Source organism: Triturus cristatus, chromosome 4_2 (genome assembly GCF_964204655.1).
Source record: "Triturus cristatus chromosome 4_2, aTriCri1.1, whole genome shotgun sequence".
Taxonomy (NCBI): domain Eukaryota; kingdom Metazoa; phylum Chordata; class Amphibia; order Caudata; family Salamandridae; genus Triturus; species Triturus cristatus.
In genome coordinates this window covers 721,313,707-721,337,398 of record NC_140586.1, presented here as the reverse complement: position 1 = coordinate 721,337,398, position 23,692 = coordinate 721,313,707, and positions in this window count along the sequence as shown.

Below are 23,692 nucleotides of genomic sequence, written 5' to 3'. Positions count from 1 at the left end.
TGTGTGCATCTGTGAGTGCACACAGCGTGCCCCTTCGGTGCGAGGGCCGTGATCTGTGCATTCTGTTCAACATCCTGTGATTCTGGGCAAATCACTTAATCTCCCTGCGTCTACCAAATAATGAATGTGTCCTTGTGTAACGTAACTGGGGCTCGTTTAAAGAGCTCCAACACCTTCGGGTCGAGTTCACGCTATATAAATCTGCACACCAAAAAAATAGATTGAGTTACCTGTGCACTAGCCGTGTTCTCTTGGGTCTTTATTTGCATTCGCTCCTGTGGTAGTTTACAACCCTCATAAATGCAGTGAGTGTTCTTCGTCTAGATGGCTGGGATAAAACGTACGCAGTTCAGCCAACTCCCGTAACACTGTAAAGACGTGCTGCCCAATATTCTTTCTCCACAACAGTCTGCCGTGAATAGGAGGGCTTGTTTACTTTAATGTATGGCTGGCTGACTGCCTTGTCATCACATAGCGGCTAGCCGCATCGCCCAGGAGAGTGTATGAGGTCATAACTGACACGTTTTCAGGGTGCATATGTGTGATATTTCTAGGTTTACAGTGTGCTGTTGGGTGGCATTGGCCTGCTTCCCGCGTGACGCTTTAAGTGACAATTTCTGCAAGCGATTCAACAAGAAAACGGGTGTAATGCCAACATTTTCAGAGTCTTTTTTTTCGCTTTGCCCGGTAGGCATTATGTAGATGCTATCCATAAAATGATGGCTGGGAAGTCCATCAGTTATTACTGCACGTCATACTATCTGCAGTGGACTACCAGCTGTTCCCTGTACAATGCTAAAAGAAAGGCACAGCGTAGAGTGAAAAGGGCTCATCATACAAACTCTCAGATGTACTTTTTCAGTGTAAGAGTCTGCGTCCAACGGAGATTGCTTTCACTTTCTTTCCCGTCACCCCATGGCATATTGGAACAAGCGTGCACTGAAGCTGACGAGGAGGGAGTGGGAGGGGGGAGTGGGGGCGGGCACAGTGGTGCGGCCGCAGTTGTAAAAGGCAGGGAGAGGGTGAGATTGAGAAAGGGAAAGATAGGGATCAAAGGAAACAAGCGTCCAACGGAGATTGCTTTCACTTTGTTTCCCGTCACCCCGTGGCATATTGGAACAAGCGCGTACTGAAGCTGACGAGGAGGGAGTGGGAGGGGGGAGTGGGGGCGGGCACAGTGGTGCGGCCGCAGTTGTAAAAGGCAGGGAGAGGGTGAGATTGAGAAAGGGAAAGATAGGGATCAAAGGAAACAAGGACGAACAGGAAGGAGAAACAAAATAGATAGAAACCATACGAGGCAGCGCTTTAACACCTAGCTAGACAATAACAAGCTAGAAGGGGGTGGCAAATGGTGTGCACTTTGATGTCCTCAGTGGCCGCGCGGCTCACTGAGGACATCAAAGCGGCCGTGAGTGAAAGTGATCACGCAGTGCTTTTTAGGCTGCCAAATGGTGCACGCGCCCAGCGCACATGCACTGTATTTGGAGGCCTGAAAAGCACTGTTTGCACTTCCAGATCCCCCTTTTACAAAAGCTCTCGTCAGAGCATCGCTAAAGCGCTGGCTCAGTCGAGACCTAAAAACAAAGATAGAAAGAACAGAAATGCGGCTGTCCGCGGGCCCCACAGGGGGCCATCCAAACGGGCGGCCCTTTAGTGCCATTTGGGCACACGCCACCCACTGGCCAAGGGTTGGAGTCAGGATTGAGTCCTTCGCCTTGGCACGCTAGGCGGACAGAGGTCGGGGGGTACTTATACCCCCCCTCACCTCTCTGGCGTCCTCTTTGCGCCAGACACGCCATCTGGACGTGTCCCTCGTGTCGGGTTACGGAGCTGCTTTGAACAATTTGCGGTGAGTGCAACTCATTGTTGCTGTGTGGGACACACTAACCCTCCACCGCCGGCCCCATAACAGTCGGATACCCCACACGGGCACAGAAAGTTGCTCACAAATTTTAGCGGCATCCAGGTGGGGGTGGAGGGGGACGGCGGCCTGCTGTTGCCCAAGCAGCATGGTGCACACTGAGTGACTGCAGGGAGCGGCCTAGCTGGCAGGGTGGTTACTGTCGATTGGGTCCTGAGCCCCCGGGAGGTACCTCGAGGGGAGGGTCTGTCTGTATGCCGTAGCTCCTTGCACACTGGGGATCTCTGCCCCGGGCTTGGCCTTGGCCTTACTTGCAGTTCCGGGCGGCACGGGCAGCCCGTTAACGGGCCGGGGGTCAGCACTGAGAGGAAAAATTTCAAGGTCTCCCTTGAACGGGCGGTCCTCTCCCTTTACTTCCAAGCATGGGGAGCAACCAGCAGGTGGCTGCAGAGTAGAGCATCTCAACGGTTTCAGGGGGGCCTCTGCCCACGTGGTGAATGGGGTCCTCGGCCGGAGTGGTCCGGTCGCTTAGGGGCCGTTGGGGGGGGCAGCCTTATCGAGCAGCTCCATCCCTTGCTTAAGGCACTAGATGCCAATGGTTGGGACCAGGGTATGCCCCGGCGTTCCTGATCGCATAGTGTCCTCCGGCCACAGCGGCACATTTTCTACCCAGGCATAGGTGATGGGCGCTAGGTCCTGCTCGTAAGTCGTAAGTGGACACCGTAGAGGGGGGGGTTGATATGGCCGAGCGTCTCCGTCCTTGCTGGGGCACCATGTGCCGGTGGTTGGGACCGAGGTATGCCCCGGCGCTCCTTATCGCTGAGTGTCCCCAGGCCACAGCGGAACACTTTCTCCCCTCTCCCCGGGCATAGGCCGATGGGCGTGAGGTCCTGCTCGTGAAGCTGCACCTGAGTGTACGGCACTGGGGGAAGGCATAGGCCCAGACGGGGTTCGGCGGGAAGGAGGGGTGCAGGCTCCCCTGCCACCCATATCTGCAACCAGGTCATTGTCGGTTACCCCGTCGTCGTGTCCCGTGCCATCGTGATCCCCAGAGCTGCGCCCCCCCCCCCTCAGTTGACGGGGGTATGGAAGTTTCTGAGGGTGGAGAGCTTCATTGGAAGCCACGCCTGGGTTCAGATTACGCCGCCGGCAGGACGTGCATCTCTTTTCAAGATGTAGAAGGTACATCAATCCCATCACGCCGCGATGGGTTTCACGTGATCTTGCCCCCCTCAGGTAGCTGTTCGTGCGGGACAGCAGGCGCTGGTCAGACCCTGGCATACATGGCTGTGCATGGGGGGTGGAATGGAGTCAATACACACTGCTACCACCCCCCCCGTCCGGAGGGGCTAAGGGTGGTCAGAGGCTTCGTTCTCCAAGCCTCCCATCCGATCTACCCGACTCTGGGGCCCCTGGCCAGCTGTTGCATAAGGGGGGGCAGTGAGCATTGCGAGCCACCCCTCCTCGCCTGTTGTTCGTGCAGGCCGTTGCTAGGGCCTTCACCCGTGGAGGGACTGCCGTGTGGGGGGTGCAGCGAGATCCTCCCCTGCTATTTTGAGGGGCCACCCGCTGCGAAGTAACTGTATAATGCACTGCAACTAGTTAGAGCTCGAGATATGCCCTAGGAGAGGGGCACCTCGTTGCTGGGCAGAGCACTCGTAAACAATTGCAAGCATTTAGATTTCAAAGTCACCAGAGCATAACCGTGGCCGAGCAATCTAAGGCGCTGGATTAAGTCCTTAGTCTCTTGGGAGGCGTGGGTTCGATCCCACCACAGCCAGGGGTGTTTCCGAGACTCTAGAATTGTGTCTAGACCGAAGTCAAAGTCAGTCATTAGTTTCTGGCTATCCACTTTATTTTCTGCTGTTTTCTTCCTGAAGTGCGATGGCACCAGAAGGCGAGTGAAACATTTATTAAGGATAAGGCTGAGGGTTCGAATCACGACCGGGTAACGTCATACATCCCCGGGCACACCCACGGTCATGCAGCGCGAACCCCCCCTCTTTTCGTCCTCGCTCCTACGAACTGTAGCGTCCTTTCCCCTGCCGCATGCACCACATGTAGAACGGTGGTCTCCGTGGTGCACGAGAGGTGGCAGTCACTTGGCACCGTGATGTATATGTGGTTGGATTGTACCAGGATAACCAACGGAGGGAAGCGTGAGTCTACAACATGAGCTTTTAAATGTATGCAAGTTTTGTAGATAAACGTGGTCCATTCTCAGAGGACATGACGACGCTGGTTGTGGTGCACACAGCTCAGGCGTCAATTCTAGACTTCACCTAGGTGAAGTGTTTGGACGGAAGAGAGCAATCCCGTTGCACGGGTCTTATTAGATGCCGCTCCAGTCTCCCTTGATGTATAGTCGACAAGGTCAACACCTGCAAGCAGTGCTGTTCCTTAGGTGTCCAGTGAAACATTCGCTGGAAACCTTAGCCTGCCAGGATTGCGAATGAATGATGCACCTAATTACACAAGGGAAGCGCTATGAGACGGGCATTGATTTAATGCAATTGACATTTTCATGGAGCCCGTCAGCGATAGTTGACATTTTGAAAAATAATAGGGTGTAATTTTTTTATTTTTAAAACACTTACGTTGGCTCTGGTTAGGTCGCCTGGAGGTCACGCTCTTCGGTTCATTGTGAAGCGAGGTGAGTGGCTTGCCACGCTCTTTCCCCATCACTTGCTCGCCTCCGGGTGCGCCGAAGGGGCCGTCTTGCGTAGGAAGATTCAGATGGCAGTTATCGTGCCTCCCGGTGCGACAGCGGGGTGCAAGGTCACAGCAGTGGGCAGATTTGGAGGAATCAGGTGTGCGTGCTTGCCATCGGTGGCCCGCTCCAGCCGACCCACGCCGCACGAGTTGAGGACCAAGGTTCTTGTCTCCGTAGGAGTGTGACCCCGCCGAGACCCCCCTCCCAAGCACCCCCTATTATTACCCGGCTCTACAGCTAGTGATTCTGGGTAAATCACTTATTTCCCCTGGCAAATTCGAATCGTATCTGGCAGTGCGACAGGTCCGATTTGCATTGCAACCGGGACTTATTATTAAAGTGCTCCAATCGGCATGACTGAAGCACCCAGCTCAAAGGGAAGACTTCATTGTGCCTGTTCCCCCTTTTGCTGCGCCGAAAAGCTGTAACTCTAAGGTATCTTCGCAAAGGTGGCATCATGGGACAGTGGGCGTGCGCCTGAGCGGGGGGACTCTGTGTAGGGAAGTTGCAGACGGCATGGATCATTAGTTTGGGTGTCGCCCCAGAGATATTTACATGTTGTTTTCTCCTCCCCAGTAATTCTGTGAGTTTTCACTCACAACGGACCTACCAGGACCAACTTGCGCTGCCGGGCAACGCGAACGGTTAAAGCAGAAGTAGGATGGTGCTGTCCATGCCAAAGGGGCAGAGTGTCTAGTTTGGGCAGCACACCAAGGGTGGGCTCCCTGGTGCAGTCAGATTGGTACGCCTTACAGGGAGCAATAAGGGTCGTAGGACTGGGCGAGTAAACCTTGGTCCGTGATTTGGGCCCGGATAATTTGACATTGTGTGGCGGTACTAAGTACCTTTAAGCGGTCAGGTGGCACATTAGGATAGTTGTGCTGAATATGTAATGTAACTGGCGCTCATGTATAGCGTTTCAATACCTTGGCATTTACATACACTTACATTTGTGTAATTAATATGTAATTATCAATGCGCATTAGATTAACGCTATGAATGGCGGATCGGATCTGCCTTCAGTTGGCGTTGTGGTGTGTCTGCCTTGGCGGCAACCCGATAGGGACCCCTTAGAGGGGCAAAACAGTATATCAGTTTGGAGTTGATTATTGGTGCGTTAAACCAATTTGTACTGCCAGGGTGCCACAAAGTGGGAAGGCCACTTGGGGACAGTGTTCCCCACTTTGGCTGTACATGAATGAATAATGCCTTCATTCACTGATACCGATATTGGGCATTGCTCCATCCCTCTCAGTAAGGTAGACCAAAGCGGTTTGATATGTCCTTTGACTTTGATGAGTGGGTCATTCAATGCTTTTATTTCAGATAACTATTCTCGCCAATTTTAATTCAGTAGTTTAGATGGCGCATAGGTCTCAAATCCATCAATATTTCTTTGACGATCTGGTGACTCGCATTTAGGGGATGTCCATGGTTCTTTGAGTGGCTAATTAATGTTTCCAGTACACAAAGACACTCGTTGCTTAAGGCCTCATGCTCCTATTGCTTCAGACTTGGTTTGGTCATACCATAATGGGGGCCAGTCACTTACGTATAAACCATCGGTTGGTTACGTTAGAAAGACTTTTCTCACACCTGAGATTATCTGGAGCCCCTATAGCTGAGAAATTCGGAGGAGAGCTGGACAGACCACTGCCTCCAGGGGGGTGGCTACCCACTGTAGCAACAGGTGGATAGGGCATGGGTGCATGTAGCACATTTGTTAATGGTGCAGGATAATTCTTGTTTTACTCTAGGAAACTGGGATCTCATGACCAGGTTCTGTCTTTCGTGGCCGTCGGTGGGAAAGTACAATTTTACATGTACTCTGTGCTGTGTTATGCTAAGTACAGTTCCTACCAGCAACTACGGTGTTGGACTAACTGAGCTGTTGGACGGTAGCCCGATTGACCTAGTGAGTTATATAATCCCTGTGAAGTCATGATCAGGTTTGGTAGCACAGGGTAATAGGGGCAGATGGTACTAAGTCTCTCTTGAATGGGCGATACGAAGGGTAATTAAAATAACCTGGTATGGAGTCTCTGCTGTAGGGTGCCACTGTGGGAGTGCGGTTGGCACATTAAATTTACACTGCCTCTGGGATAAGCCAAAGTCTCTGCCTAGCCACCTAGGGGGTGGGCAGGTGTAGGCCTAAGTGTGCACTCCCTTCTCCTGACTAGAGAGGTGGGTTCGGCCAGGCTTAGGTGCATACCCTAGCCAACCAGAAACTCAATTTTCAACATTGGTAGAGAATGCCTAGGAGTTGTTTGCAGTCCATTCGCAACCACCCCACAGGGCGAATGTTTTAGGCCACAAGGTTGTGGATGGCTCTTGTGTGGGAGCCTGGTGAAGAGCTAAGGTCAGGCTAGGATGTCTCGTGCTTTCGCCGCACTGTTGAGTCCCAGTCACGAGTGGATTGTATCAGGGTGAGCTGGCTGTGGGTCAGGAAGCGCCAAGGCATCAGTAGCACTGAGCGGCTTACAGCCAGAGGCGGTAGCCGATGCACGGGGCATTTGTTAGATTAGAGCCCTACCGCCTTAAGTACTTGGAGGTCTGTTGGCACCGCCTTTCAATGGAAGCCATTGTCTAGCGGGCTGCTCTGAGCAGAGCATTTGCAGGCGTAAAGTAACAGTATCCGCTACCAGTTCAAATGTGCATCTGTCACGAAGTTACTCAGATAACTGGGACAGGAAGTAAGGTGGACTGGATAACTCTTGCTTCTACCTGCTTTGGCACATCTTGTCAGGAGTGATTGTCAAAGGGATTGCACTTCAGCCAGGTAATGTTAGCACCCATGCACACCAAGCAGATTGTTTAAGGTCACCCTGGGCAGCATTTACAAAGCCCAGTAGTAGGCCCTGGTGGTTGCCAGTGCCATGAATTACTAAATTGAACTAAACAGGAGGCGTACCCGTGCGCTATACCAGCAAAAGTTTGGGGAGAGCTAGACTCTGTCCATGGTCAAGGGGTAGGTTTAAATAGTTGGAGTGTCATTCTCGTTTGACCAGGGGTTCAATGCGACACAAGGGCATCGCCATGTTGCGGCCAGAGCACGGGCATTGGGTGGTTCCCAGGGGGCAGCAAGTGTAGGCAAGGCGCTTTCCAAACCTGGCACCAGAACACAAGGTAGTCAGGGCCAACTTGTCTGTTGGGTGACTTGTGTAGGCACCTGTGTAGTTGTCACTCCAAGAAGTGGTGAGTTGTCTCCAATAGTGGGCACAATACATATATGTGTGTCTCTGGCCTTACAGCTGTGTGGAGCATGTCTCAATTAGAGGTACGCCCAGGTGAAAATTCTGTACTTAAGGTTCGCATGACCATTGCGGTTGTGGTATCTCCTAGCCTACCCACTGAAGGTGTACTGCAGCTAAGCAGGGAACTGGGAATCTTGGTTGCCATTACTTTGGCAGGTTTAAAGCAGCCAGGGTCGGAGATGGACAGTAGGTACTGTGTATCTGTGATCCGACGGCAGTTATGCAAGCGGGGTGCGCTGCTTAAGTTGTAATTGCACGAAAGGGTGAGGTGTCTCCAATAGTGGACACGAGACATGTATTGTTTCCAACCAGCTTTGATACCATTAAGATGTTCACCAGGGTTTAGCAATCAAAGGGGTTTGTGCAACCGTCTGGTCAACTGGGTGAAGTAAGTGCACCCCAAAACCAAGGGTAGGTGACATGCTCCTGCAGTTAAGCTCAAATGCCCGTCCGGTTACCTATGGTAGCCTCGTTGGGTGGTGACGCTGTCAGCCAACATAGTGTGCTGCCGTCCCAAGAAATGGGGAAACAAGGTGTCAAGCACAAAAGGCTACTATGTAAGAACATTTGGCTCGTCCAGTGATCAACAATGATTAAAATTTAATGGAGCAGGTAATTTTCACTGATGGGGTTGCCCAAGGGAGGGCAGTGTGAACGCCCCTGCCCCCCTTTCTGGGAATATTCTAGGATAGGGGTAAGTAGGACTTAGTCAATCCTTAATGTTAGGCACCATATCGCAAACATTACGCACTGTATTAAATCAGTCAGATTCTCTTAGCGGGTATGCCTAGGGGGTTTCACCACAGAGGGAGCGGAGCTGGCGGAATTCCCATAAGGAATAAGGGATGCATGGCAAGGACAGGAGGCTACCCTTGCTCATTGCTCTATTATTGTAACCATATGATTAATGCAATGAAGTATTATACTATTACTACCCTTGCTCATTGTCACATACTTCTACTTATGAACATTCCTGGGTGTCATGATTTAGACAGCAAAGGGACTGTACAAAGGTTGAGCAGAATCCTCCTCGCCCGACTAGCCAAAGTAGGCAGGCGGGGGTGGGAGCGGTTACCTAACAAGTGGGCTGCTGTCCCATAGATGGGGGACACAGGGGTTCAGGCACACACGGTGCTAGAAGGACGGCAGCTAGGTGAGATCAGCAAATAGATGGGGCAATGTGATCTGAATTTGTCCCGCCCAGAGTTGGCACGGGGCTAGGTCATGTGAGGCAGTGGAACTTTCCCGCAGAAGGGTGAACAGTTCTTGGCACAGGTTCACAGGCCCGAAGGGTCTTTGGTGTCATCAGACACTAGCTGATCCAGGCTAACGTCAAGGGCTATTGTGATATAGATGGGGTTCATCCATCACCAATAGGGAGGGATCTCTTCCCTTAGATTTGCAGGAGGCCTGGAAATGAGCGGTTGTAGATGAGAAATGCGCTGTTTTGGTGAGATCAGCACTACATGAGTCAATGTGAGCTCAGGTGGTCTGAGATGATCCCCCGCAGAGGTCGAAGCTAAGTCAGAGGAGGCCGTTGAACATCCCTGTAAGAAGGAACTGTGCATGGCCTAAGTTTGCAGACCAGAGGGGCCTGGGTTTCATTAGACACGAGCTGATTCAAGCTAATGTTAAAGGCTACTTTGCTAAAGATGGGGTCCATAGGCACCATTGCGAACCAGGCGTACGCCTAGGTCAGGTTGACATACATGGGGTGCATTTGTCACAGGTGAGCGTGGAAACTCTCCACTGGACATGCACAAGGCCCTAAAAAGCAGTTTGCAGGTCAGAAATGAGTTGGTTTGGCAGGGGGGGGGCTCTGGCGGCGACGGGGGCCACCTCCAGAGCTGTGGTGGAGTTACAGGGCAATCTGGAAGCAGACGGGTACAGTAAGGGTACCTCTGCGGCCAACGGGTACAGTAAGGGTACCTCTGCGCGGCACAGTAAGGGTGCCAGAGCCAAAGACCAGGAGCCTCAGGGCAGGTTATTGAAAAACTGCGACGACGTCCCGTTAGTCCTTCGGGCGGCTGGGGGCCTGACCAACCGGGGGTTTGCCCTGCTACGCTCTGGAAAGGGTGTGAGTAATACGAGAGCATATGTGTCACGTGATCCGGAAGATGATCACCAAAGACGTAGCATTGTCTGGGTATCCCACAGTGCTGGCTCATCAGGCGGGCGGGGGCAGCATAGGTTGGTACAGCTGCCCGCCCTTGGATCGTCCATAAGATAACCCACCATATTGCATACTTTGTATGGAATAAACCTGCAGCAATATTTTCCCAGAACAAAAGTTGTCTTGTGTATTTATTTTTTTCATGCATGCTCAGACGGTGGGTGGGGGTAAGTTGCCGATAATGGCACTATACGACTGTCCGCTGCCCCCGCAGGTGGCCATCCCAACGCGCGTCCCTTTAGTGCCATTTGGGCACATGCCACCCACAGGCCAAGGGTTGGACTCAGGATTGAGTCCTTTGTCCTGGCGCGCTAGGTGCGTCATTTCCGGCGGACAGAGGTCGGGGGAGGGTACTTATACCTCTCCCCACCTCTCTGGCGTCCTCTTTGCGCCAGACACACCGTCTCCCACCTACCGCTTACCCGGCGTGGGGTTGGCAGGCAATGTACGTAGAACGTTGTAATGTTTTCTTTTTTGTTGCAGGCGGAGTTACAGGGCGATCTGGAAGCAGACGGGTACAGTAAGGGTACCTCTGTGGCAGACGGGTACAGTAAGGTACCTATGCGTGGCACAGTAAGGGTGCCAGAGTCAAAGACCAGGAGTCTCAGTGTAGGTTACTGGAAAACCGCAACGGCACCCCGTTAGTCCTTCGGGCGGTTGGGGGCCTGACCAACCGGGGGTTTGCCCTGCTACGCTCCGCCCTGGAAAGGACGTGAGTAATACGAGACCAACGTGTCACGTGATCCGGAAGAGGATCACCAATGATGTAGCACTGTCTGGGTATCCCACAGTGCTGGCTCATCAGGCGGGCGGGGGCAGCATAGGTTGGTACAGCTGCCCGCCCTTGGATCGCCCATAAGATAACCCACCATATTGCATACTTTGTATGGAATAAACCTGCAGCAATATTTTCCCAGAACAAAAGTTGTCTTGTGTATTTATTTTTTTCATGCATGCTCAGATGGTGGGTGGGGGTAAGTTGCCGATAATGGCACTAAGGAAAGTGGGAAACAGAGAAGTACATAAATTAAACCTCTTCAAAAAAAGAGGAACCAGGAGCATAGAAAGGTCCAGCACACTTGCTCCTAATAATAATAATCTAATCAAAAACAAGGGTGTGCTGTTCCTCTAAAACAAAGGGGAAGGAGGGAGGAGAAAACGTTTCTCATGTTCCAAGTTAAAGGAAAAAGCTCCAATAGGAGGAAGTACCCTTACACACCCTGAGAGGTGTCATGCTTCCTCATCTGGGCATGCTCCTGGTCATGCCGGCGAGGTGTAATGCTTCATCATCTGGGCATGCTCCTCATCAGGCCGGCACTGCAATGCTTGACGGACACCCACTAGGGGGCTCTTTGTCTGAGATCTTTTAAATGCCGTAAGGTGAAGTGTGGGTGGGTGGGTTGTGGTGTGTATGTAGCGTGGTAGCATAAAGGTGGATTAAAATAAGTAAAGTGATGCTTAATATCAGAACACTGTAATAAAAAAGCTCACTTCCTTAATTAAACAAGCATTTGCAATGCAATAGGTCTCGCTTTTATGCGACTTTCAGCTATTGGCATTGAAATGGCAATGCCATTTATTTATGTTTTGGTTTTTAAAACATAAATAAAAAGCATTGTCAATCAATCAAATTCTCTTTATTCCGGTTAAAAAAACATAAAAGATACAGCCATACAAGTCATAGTTAATACATTCTGGGCTATAAAGCAACATCCAAATGACTGTTAAAACAAGTTAAAATTAGAAAAAGCTGTGATTGTCACGGTAATAGCAACATACAAAAGAGCGTAAATGATGCAATTCTCGGGTAGATCATGATTTGGGTGCATTCATGTATTTTGTGTGGGACAGACCCCGAATTTACAGTCCGAGCATAGGACGACAGTTCATATAAGCTTCTTTTTTAAAAAAATTTTATCGCCATTACTCGTAATCAAACAGCAATGACGAATTTAAAATGCATAAAATATTGGAACAAAAACAGCTATTTACAATATAAAAATAGTAGCAACTTTGGCAATTGATGTTGTATAGATGGGTCGTCACATTTTTTAGCTCTCGGAGCTAGACAAGGGGGTTAGCAGCGCCCTCCTTCTAATCGCCCAAAAGTGACCTAAACATTTCGCAGTTGCGCTAGTGAATAAAGGTCTAGCATCAGATTTCAATATGCGCAAGGCCTCTTTGGAGTTTCGAGTCCCAAGTTTTCTGCGCACTAAAGCTGGCGATTTGCTCCTCGGTTTCGCATAGGCTATACAAGAAATAAGAACATGGCCTATAGATTCATGTGAGCAAGAACAACACGGGCAGCCCTTACTCTGGGATTCATTACTCAGCCAGTTAATGTAAAAGCATTGATTGGTAGGCTGCCGTGCCTGAATTGGATATACAATTTCCTATCGGCTGGAACTTTGATAATATCAAAATAGCTTTCTAAAAGGTGATTCGTTTTCAAGTCTACAAAAGCATCAGTTAGGCTGCCCTGTTGGATTTTTGAGTGTGTGTTCTGCTCAACCCATGCCCAATATAATAGCTTGACCTGGCCTCTAGTGTGGGCTGGTGGGCAGCCAGCATCTTGTTTTGGCAAACCGATGCTAGCCCGAAGGCTATCTACATGTTTGATCCAGCCAATCTTTTTAGCGTCATCCAGAGCAGAAACCTCACTGAAAGCTGCAGCATACGGTGCCAGATCGGGAGTGGTGACCAAGCCAAAACAACAGTGGGCGAAGCCTTGCAAGATCATTAATAAGCTTAATGCCCAATTCGAGTTTAAGTGGAAGGAGAGGGGTGTTTTGGGAAGGGATACCAAGTTTCTAAGAAACTTGTTCTCCACTGCTGGAAGATCGCTTACATTTGCTGTACCCTACAGCTCTGCCCCCTATAGGGCCCTGCTCACAGCCTTGCAACTATACAGTTTGAGAGCAGGTTCTACTGGCTTTGTATATGAAAGACAATGCTCCTGCCCTAGTTAACTGGGAAAATTTGAGAGATGCCATCTTAGGATGGATCTTTCAGGCCATTACCTCTGACATCTTAATACCCAGGTAGTCAAAGGAGCTAACTCTCTCAAGTGGACCATTGTCCAGGAACAGATTTCCCTTGAAGGACTTGTGGGGATTCAGCAACATTAGCTTGGTTTTGGAGGTATTAATCACCAAACCCCTCCCATCACAAAAAGCCTTGAATTGGTTCAATAATTTTTGGAGACCCACAGGAGGTCAGCTACTTGATTGATCTACAAAGAGAAAAGGGTTGGAGCTAAAACACAGCCCTGGCGGACCCCCTGCTGGATCTTGATGGGCTCAGAATTTTGACCCTGGTTAACTCATCTTACACAGGTGAAATTCTCTTTATGCAGCCTGATTAAAAGTTCCAGAATTCCCTAGGGCATTCCCATGTCCCTGAGCACCCACCACAATAGATCCCTGGGAACAAGGTCGAAGGCTATTTTTAAGTCTATAAAAGCTACATATCGACTACACTTGCCCAACACAACTACCTTCCAATACAGCATGACAAGGCAAATAACTAGGGGGCATATTAACAAGAGCTTTATCTCCGCTTTTTTGGCTTTAAAAGCCAAAGAAACGGAGATAAAAATATCGCCCTATCAACAACAGGGTGCTAACATGCAAAATCACATGTTAGCAACCTTTTTCACTACGCTTCCCTTTGCATCTCTAATGAGATGCAAAGTGGGCGTTCCAGATCAAAATAATAGGAGAAATGTCGCTAAGCGACATTTCTCCTATTATCAAGCTTCACGCTAACCCTGTTAGAGACAAAAAAAGCAGCGCTAACCACGGTTAACGCTGCTTTTTTACATCTGCTAATTTTCAGACTAAGCCATGTAATCCAATGGGAGGTGAATTACATGGCTAAGTCCACCATGGGCTATCAACAAGGATATCCCTATCCTTGTAGTTTTATCGCTGCATTACCAGCGATAACCTCCCAAAATGCGTTGTTAATAACACGATAACCAGGCGATATTATCCAGCGATAGCGGGCGTTAAAAGAATTAACGCTAAGCGCCCTTAGCATTAATTTTCCCTGTTCCTTGTTAATATGCCCCTTGATTGGTAGTGCCGGTCTTCCATCAAAAACCTGCTTGGAGCGGAGAGAGGATGTGATTCTCATCCATCCAGTCCTGGATCTTAACCAGGAGAGAGCAGCAGAAGATCTTTTGGACACAATCGATCAAGCTGATCGGGCGGTAGTTGGAGGGCTTGACCTGTTACCTTTCTTAAAAATGGATACAACTTTGACCCCTCTCCACGATTCTGGAATCATCCCCCGCCAGCGATGTCATTGGACAGGGGCTTTTGCTGGTAAAATTGCCTCCAAGGAAGTTAAAATTTCCTCTCTGGTGAACGAGAGGCTGCCTATTGGCTGACCTATGTCAAGAAGCATCAGAGCTCTGTCTTGGGTTCTAGTAATAGAATACAGAGCACTGAAGTGTTTATGCCACTCCGTAGCAGGGATGTTATTGGCCAAAGGCAGAGATCTTTCAAAATTGCCCTTGGACAAAAGTGACCAAAACATCCTGCTATCTGGGTGCAGGATAGCCCCCCCAAGTTCTTCCCATCTCCTTTCATCCCACTGTCTCTTGGCTTTGGATTGTGCCTGTTTATAGAGCCTCCTTACTTCACATGTCATGGGAATATCCCTGTTTCTGATGGCTACAGTCAATCTCCTTATAAATGCCCTGCACTCCTTGTTAAACCACAGATTTGTTCCCAATGATCTCCCCTGTTTAGGTCTGGCCTTATATGTGTAAGTATAAAAGTTTCTAGCCAGATGTTCGAAGAACTCAGTATGTAAAGCAGTACAGCTAGCCCGTCTAATCGGTTCACTGGTCATTGATAGCAGTGTCTCCAAATGAGATTCTATATCATTTTTTATCAGTTTGATCTTTAGATCATCTGCCATAATTGCGGGCCATTTAAGCCGGCGTTTATTGTTTGAAGGGATTACCTCCTTGGTGCTCAATGGGATGAAAGCGACACTCCCATTTTCACCCCATGGATGTTCAACAGTAAGGCTAAGGGGATTGTGGTCACTATCGCAAGACGGGATGATAACCATGTCTTGTACTAAAGGCCATAGACTAAGATCCAGAAGTAGGTCATCTATCTGGCTTGACCCATTTGTCTCGATAAAGGTCATACCCCTCCTTTTTGGAACTGGTTCCACTGTTGGGGGCCCTTACCCTGTATTCCAAAGTTATAGCATTCAGTTGCAGGACTGCTTGCCAACCACTTTTTTATAGGGGGACCTCCAAAGGTGATACCAGCCACATTTTATCCTCCTCATTCGCCTCGTAGAAGTCTGCCCAATCAAGGTCTGCCCAATCAAGTGGCTCATATGTAACATTAAAGCCTCCACTAACTATTAGAGGGTGTCTGTCATGCTTGGCCTCCAGTAACTTATCCAGGGCATGAAGAGTTGGGGAGCTACCTCCTCTAGAACTCCTGGCATAGACGTTATAAATGTCGACGCACTTGCCCTTGCCGCTATTTAGTCTAATCCCAAGGATATCTGTGCCATTGGTGACCAGCTCGTTAATATCACAGTTTAATGAGATGTTAATCAAAATGAGCAGCCCAACTGATGGCCGGCCATGTTTTGATGGAATTGCCAGTCTGTGAAATGTCATGAACCTTGGAATGAATGTGGGGGTCAGGCTCCATGTTTCCTATAATAAGATCTCATGTTGGCGATCAGGCTTCCCCCTTATGCCCGCCACATTCCATACACAATTTTCAACTTCCTGGTGTCTAGCATCAGGAAGGGAGTCTGGAGAGGGAGTAGGACAATTTATTTATTTATTTATTTATTTATAAGTTTATACCGCGCTAGAATCGACTCTTGTATAAGAGTATCTCTGCGCACAGAAGGAGAAAAAGGGGAAAAGGTTGGCGGTTACAGGAGACGGGAGAGATCTTGGGTCTCAACACACTAAGCATTTAGTACTGAGGAGGTGGAATTTACTAGAATAAAAATGTTTTGAGTTTTTTCCGAAAAACCAAGAATTCGGAACATTGCCTTAATGCAAGAGGAAGTTTGTTCCATAGGGTCGGGACCACCACAGACAGGGCCTTCCCACCTTGTCTGCTCCTCTTGATGGTTGGTACTTTAAGGCGAAGTTGGCAACTGGACCTGAGGGTTCGAATGGGATTATAGGGAATGAATTTATCTTTCCAATAAGGAGGGCCAGAGCCATGTATGGTTCTATGGATAAGACAACATGTCTTAAACGTGATCCTTTTATACACTGGGAGCCAATGTAATTCATCAAGAAGTGGTTTAGAAGGAGTTCTTGGGGGGGCATTCATCACAAGTCTTGCCGCTGTGTTCTGTATCACTTGGAGTCTTGCTAGGACTCCCTGATTGGCCGACAACAGGAGGCCATTGCAATAATCCAAGCGACTCAGTACTAGAGCCTGGACCAATGTTTTTCTAGTGGAATCAGGCAATAGTGGGAACACTTTCCGTAGGAGCCCAATAGTATGAAAGCATTGGCCGAAAACCCAGTTGCCATGTTGCTTATAGGTGAGCTCATGATCCAGACGGACTCCAAGGTTTTTTACGACCAATTTGGGTTCAGGTACTTGGCCCAGTTCACATGGCCACCACTCTGAAGTCCACAGATTTCTGACCTCCCCAAAGAGCATTACTTCGGTCTTGCTAACGTTGCATTGGAGATAGTTCACTTTCATCCAATTTGCAACAGCTTTCATGCCATCTGCGAAGGCCTCCCTTACTTCATCGGTCAGATGTTTAAAAGGGAATAGGAGCTGTGTATCATCAGCGTATGAGACCGGTACAAACCCAAAGTCTCTCAGTATGTTGGCCAGGGGTGCCACATAGATGTTAAACAAGGTTGGGCTTAGACAAGAGCCCTGTGGCACCCCCTTGGTGATCTGGGTTTCTGTCGACCTAAATGTACCCATGCTGACAGTTTGGGTGCGGTCAGACAGAAAACTCTTTAGCCAGGTTAACGCTATGCTTTCTATTCCAATTGCGGTCAGACGTTCGATTAGGATATTGTGAGATATAGTATCGAACGCTGCCGATAGGTCCAACAGTACCAGGATCGCCAAATATCCTCGATCCTGGTACATGTGAAGGTCATCTGTCACCGACAGCAGAGCAGATTCAGTACTGTGTCGGGGTCTAAAACCGAACTGGGAACTGTCAAGCTTGTCATGTAGTTCTATGTACAGAGAGACCTGCTTATTAACATGTTTCTCTATGACCTTCCCTAGAAAAGGGAGTAGCGATATGGGCCTCAGATTGGATAAGTCGGTCCAGGGGATGGAGGAGTTTTTCCTAATGGGCCTTATCAATGCTTTTTTCCATTCCCTAGGCACTTGCCCCTCGGTCAAGGAGAGGTTAATGAGACTTTGAATCTGAGGGCTCAGGCTTTTTCCTACAATCGGAAAAATTCTAGCTGGAATGATATCAGAGGGGCTTCCGCTTTTGATCTGCCCCAGATAACATTCTGTCTCACTCAGGGAGATAGGCAAAAAGGATTGCAAGTGTGTGCCTTCTATCTCTTTGTCCAGTTCCACAGGTGGTAGAATATCATCCATGATAGATGGATAGGAATTTAGAATATTATCATGAATTTTGTTTATTTTGTCTGTGAAGAACTGAGCTACTTCATTGCAGAGTTGTTGTGAAGCCAATTCCAGAGTTTCACAAGCTACTGGCTTCACAAATGAATGTAAGGTTTGGTATAAAATTCTGGGGGTACTTCCTGCAGCTAGAAGAAGTGCCTGTAAGTGGGATTTCCGGGCATTGCGAATTTCCTTATGGTATTTAGAGAGCACTGCCCAGAAATGAATTTTATCCATAATGTCATGGGTTAATCTCGACACCTTTTCTAGTTTCCTCGCTTGCTGTTTAAGAGATCTCAGATGTTCCGTAAACCATACCTCATGTTTACGGGCTGGGCGAGGTTTATAGGTTTTCATGGGAGCAGTCTTATTTACCACCTGGAGTATCGCCTGATTATAATGGTCAAATGCTGTATCAACGTTCTCTCCAAGAGGAGTAGGGCATCTAGAAAAAGTTTCCTGAAATGTTTCAGGCGTAATCTTATGCCATGGTCTACGCCTAGTGGAAAGAGCTTGTGCCTGGGTGGGGGCTTTACCCAAATACGAAGTAAAGAATTCCAAAACAAAATGATCTGTCCAATTGACCTGTGTGGAAGAGCCATATATCAGGGTATTAGGTTTGTTTGAGAAGATAAGATCTAAAGTATGCCCTGCCAAGTGAGTGGAACCAGTATTCATTAGGGTCAGACCTAGCATGGACATGTCAGTAAGTAAAGATTGTGCCTCAGCATTATCCTTGAGGTCACAATGCATGTTAAAGTCTCCTAAAAGTAGGAACTCCTTGTCAGGGTCAATGTGCCTGGCCAGTATCTCCATCAACAGGATGTTAAAGCTGGTATGGGGTCCAGGAGGACGATAAACCAGCGCCCCTTTATAACCAATATTCTCTGTAGAGTTGATTTTAAATACAAGAATTTCACAATGAGGGGTACTCATTTCCTCTAAGATGGTTACTATTAATTTACTTTTATACACAATAGCAATGCCTCCTCCTATTTTAGTGGGCCGGTCAAGTCTGGCTATTTTGTAGCCATCTGGAATCCCTAATGTAATCGCTGGGACAGAGTGTGGTTTTAACCATGTCTCTGTCAGATAACAGAGTTCAGGTTGAGATGAAGCAATCATATCCCACACTTCACTGTGATGTTTGGACAATGATCTAATATTACAGAGAAGATTATGACTCTTACGTGAGTCATCTGGTAAAGTGTTTATAGATGGTACTGCATGTGGTATGAATTGCAGGTGATCAGCCGAGGCTTGATATTGGCAATTCCGACATGAGAAGTGACCCTCCAATTGACATCCTTCCCCTCCTGTGCAGCCCTGAAGAATCGGCTCACGGATATGAAACAACTCTTCTAAGGAGTATTTTACCAGGGGTTTCATACCTTAAGTCCGCTGGGCAACACTCGGTTCAGTCGCCTTAATTAAAAGGTAACTAGGTGTGTCTGTGTCTCTAGCCTGCAAGTGGTCTCTCGTTAATTGCGTTATAGCTGTAGTTGGAGCAGGCTTTGGATTGAATGTCATGGTCTCATTCCCTTGGTAGGGGCCCTACTGTGGAACGTGCAATGTAGGGGAAGTGAAGACATGATCTACACTGGAAATGTGCACGGGCTCCTCAATAAGTTCTAGGGGTAGTCAGTCGTTCTGAGACAGAGTCGCGAGAGGGGGGTCCATATGGGACACTGAGGCAGCTTTGGCATGTTCAATTGAGCTAGAGATATTCAGCTTCAGCTGGGTGTTTGTAGCAGGTAGTGGGTATGTTCTAACTTCCAGGGCAACTAAATTGTACACCAGATGTTCACTAGCTAGAGTCAGCTCTATTGCATCAACCGAGCTATGGTTTAGGACGCATCTTTTTGCCTGCACAATATCATCCCTTATTATAGATCTAATACATGCACCCCATGCACCCCTTTCGTCCCGAGTTCATGGTTTGAATTCTGGGACAGATTCTTGGTTCTTTTCTTCACTGCACCTCCCAACCCACCCTTAGTCACTTTCATTTTCTCCATAAGTCAATATTACAGAGAGAGGTAAGTGCAATTTAGCAATGGAAATGTCGGACAATAAGCAGCTTAGGAGAACAATACTATATAGTACCTTGGCAGAGAGACAAACCAAGTCCTCAGACTGAGGCTTTCAGTGGGGTGTATCGGCTCCTCCCTACTGGGAGACTGGTGTCCGGTGGCTTGTGGGGCCTGGAGTCCCCTTTAGCAGCAGTGATAGCGGAAATGCGGCGTGCACTCAAAATAACGTTCCTGCACGTAAGATGAAAGCTCTCTGTAACCTTGTCAAAGGATATCAGCTTTGCATGCCAAGGTGAGTGAAAACAAAGCGTGATTATTTCCGGTGCACCGCTTTCATGAGCGTGCACCCAGCCCAAAGGTAGAAGAAATGCTATGCTTCTGGAAGCGAAGCGAAGAAGCCAACGACCGGCTTGCTTCCTAGAGCACAGACAAAGGTGAAGAGGGATGCCGCGGGCGTGTAAAGCCTGCCCGCTCTCCTGAGCGCAGAATGGAGTAGCCGAAAGTGAAGAGGGTCTCCGCGGGAGTGTGAAGCCTGCCGCTCTCCTGAGCACAGAATGGAGTATTTGAAGGCGAAGAGGGACGCTGCAGGTGTGTGAAACCTGCCCACTCTCATGGGCGCAGAATCAGCGGCGTCACTAGGGTTGGTGTCACCCAGTGCGGTAACTCGCGGTGTTACCCGTGCGGTCCGCACCCGCCGGGTCGCACCCCCTAGTGACGCCACTGTACACCCTCCAGCAAACTCTGCACTTGTACTGTTAATATTTCTTTTTTTTTGTTGCATATTTATATAGCACGAACTCGACCCGAAGGTATTGGAGCGCTTTACATGAGCACCGTATTTACATGACACATTAAGGCTCGGGGAGATTAAGTGATTTTGAATCACAGGATGTGGACGCGACCTCGAGGCTCGATCTGGGGCCGTGTGCGAGGGCGCTGGGCAGTTTATATCTCTGTGGGGGAGTGATGGGGTTGCATGCATGTGAGGCAGGCGGGCAACTAGAGCCAAATTTCGGGGGGGGCTGAAAAAGATTTGGGGGGCGGCTAAGTCTTCCAGCAATAGGCAGAGTGGCAGTAAGAAGGGGCGAAAACGCAACAAAAGCCTCATTAACGAGTAAATGGTCTTTTAAAGACCTGTGAAGTACTCGGGTAGGCCGCAATTAGACAGACGCCAGCCCGAGAGGCTGTCTCAGCCGGGCTGACACACATGACGGGTGGGTGTTGCGCGCCTGGTGTGAGGGCTCCGCTGCACCCCATTTGAGGGTGTAACCCGGTGCGGTCCGCACCCCCGCACCCCCCTAGTGACGCCACTGCGCAGAATGGAGTAGGTGAAGAGGGATGCCGTGGGCGTGTGAAGCCTGCCCTCTCTCCTGCGTGATCAAAAGGTGCAAAAAGCATTGTCATTTACAATGCTAAAGGCATAAACTCTCCCAAATGTGAGACCTATTGCATTGCCTTTTATTTATCTGTTTTGTAAACCAACACATAAATAAAAGGCATTGTTATTTACAATGCCAATAGCTCAGTTTTTCGCAAATGTGAGACCTATTGCATTGCAAATGCTTGGTATATGAAGGAGGCAGAGAGAGTGACGGAAATGTACGCAAGGAACAGTAAATGAAAATACAGTGTACCGCAGGGAGGAGGACGACGGGGTGGGGCTTTTACATAGCAGGGACTTTAGCGAAGGTGTCAGAGCGCTTTACCATAGAATCAGTTACATTTCATATGGACTTTACAAAAATAATAATGTTTGTGCTAATTTCAGGGAAATAAATAATAAACACCAGCCCACCACACCATAAACAGGCCACAAACAGCGGGGGGAAAAGCCCACACAGTCCTTGTTGCGCTTCCAAATTTCCCTATAGGCCAGTCCTACCCCGCCAACACAGTAGAGCAGAGAGCGCTTAAATCACAGTGATTTATTATCTATTAAACTGCAGGCCATAAAGACTATCAGTTTCATTTGTGTTGTTTGAAAGGGCTTATTTTCCAAAAAGGAGTACATGAACAAATATTTGATTTGGTTCCCCAATCCTTAGCTCTTTATCTGGATCCCTTGCTGGCCTAAAGTAATAGAAAGGCTAGACTGCTGTAGCCTTAATGCACAGCAAACACGGTGCCCAGGGCACCTGCTGGCAATGCACCTCCATTCGGTGGCAAGTCTGCAATAAACAGGTAAGGTATAGGTTTAATTTCCCCTTTTTGTTCTGTATGTGAGATCGGTTGCAGAGAAAGGATGCCTCACCTGACCACTTTGCAGGGGTGGCCAGAAGCAGTTTTTCCTTGTGGCAGAGGATTCACTGTTGTTCCCTAAAGACAGCCTGGGAGGAGGCGTACCACATGCTGTGCCTGCTCGGGCTAGTCGATTGTCATTCTATACAGAATGACTCTGGCTGCCAACAGTCTGGGCTAGGTTGGGAGCCTGCTTCAACCCCGACATAAAAAACAAAAAAACAACCACATCTGGCCTCAGAAATTGGTCTTTGGGCACCGGCTGAATGCCCACCTTCTCAATCCAACCCTGACTGAAGGCAGATCAGCAGGTTAAAAGCATCACAGATGCTCTTATGTCCCCCTGAACAGTGGATGTTGCTAGGAGATTTTTTTTCGTCCATTGCATTCCCGCAAACTCGTCCCTCGTGTACCCTCCACTTCAAAATCTGGGGGGCATAAATCTCCCACACTTAAGCCCATTTTCTCCCTCTTAAGAAATGCCCCACTTAATTACAAGTTATTGGGAAAAACTAATTTCCCTATTTTTTCCTACATTTCCCACTTCCATGCTCCCAATGCTGGCATGTATTCCCTTTATGAAATATTTTTGGTGGATGCAGATAATCATTTGTGTTTTTTTACATAAACAGAACAGGAATATAATGAGAAAACATTTACCTCTTGTAACTTAAAATATATACTACTTTAATGTTTGGCTACTGGTGGTGCAAAAACAGCTCTCCAAAGCACATTTCTCAGATATTATTATAAATATATTTTTTATTTATTGGACGTTTCATGTTGTTCCACAAGTAGCAATGGCCAAATCGGAACAGTAGTGGATTGTTTGCCATATTTAAGGATATAAGATTATTAGTATGAATCACAAATTTTGCATATATACGGGGTCCCACTTGAACAGAAACGAAACAGAAAACAGGTGACGCACAAATTGAAAGTGGCCCAATCAGCCAAAAAGTGAACCACATTTGCAAACGGGCAGTTTTAAACTTGTAAAGACACACTATGTAGGTGCATTGGAAAGTATGGGAGACTGAATGCAATGTTTTTGGTAATATAAGGGAAATCTACAGTAAAAGCATCACTTTACCTTTGTTGCGCACATTAAAGAGTCTCCAGGCAGCTACAGCGCGGGGGACAAAAAACAGCGCAGATCGCACAGAGGCAGGCAGGAAGAGGCTGTGGCAAAGGGACCGAGCACGCATGCCTGATGAGGGGGCTGACAGGAAGCGATAGAGGACGGTGGAGCGTGTGGGATCTGCCTGGGGGGAGAGTCAACCACCCCCTACCACTGCAACATAACTATTTTCAGTGGTATCTGGTTATGCTTGAAAGCGCTGGAGCATTAATTTTGGCCTCCAGTTGGACCCTGTGAGCAACCAGGGTAGGATCGCAAATTTTTTGTGGAGAGGGTTTGCAGGAAGTTTGGGGGCAGGGTTGCGTGGTTCCTTCCGGGCAAAATTTTGAAAACAAGCTGGCAAGTGATCTCCCAGTTACGTGGGTGAGAAAACGTTATGCTGGTCCACCGTTATTTTAAAAAATGGTGTGCAAATGTGTGTAAGGAAAGCACATTGTACCTACAGCAAGAGAAACTCAAAGAAAGTAGTGCTTACAGACTTAAGACCACGTACCATATAAAAACCAAAGTAAAGGGGCCAGCAGCCATGGGAGGTTACAAATGAAGACAAGGCAGTACTAAGGAGGGACTAACAATCCTATTAACCAATCAGAAGCCAGCATTTACGAAGGACAAAGACACAAGCCAATGAAAAATATGGTGCGAGAATGGGCGGGG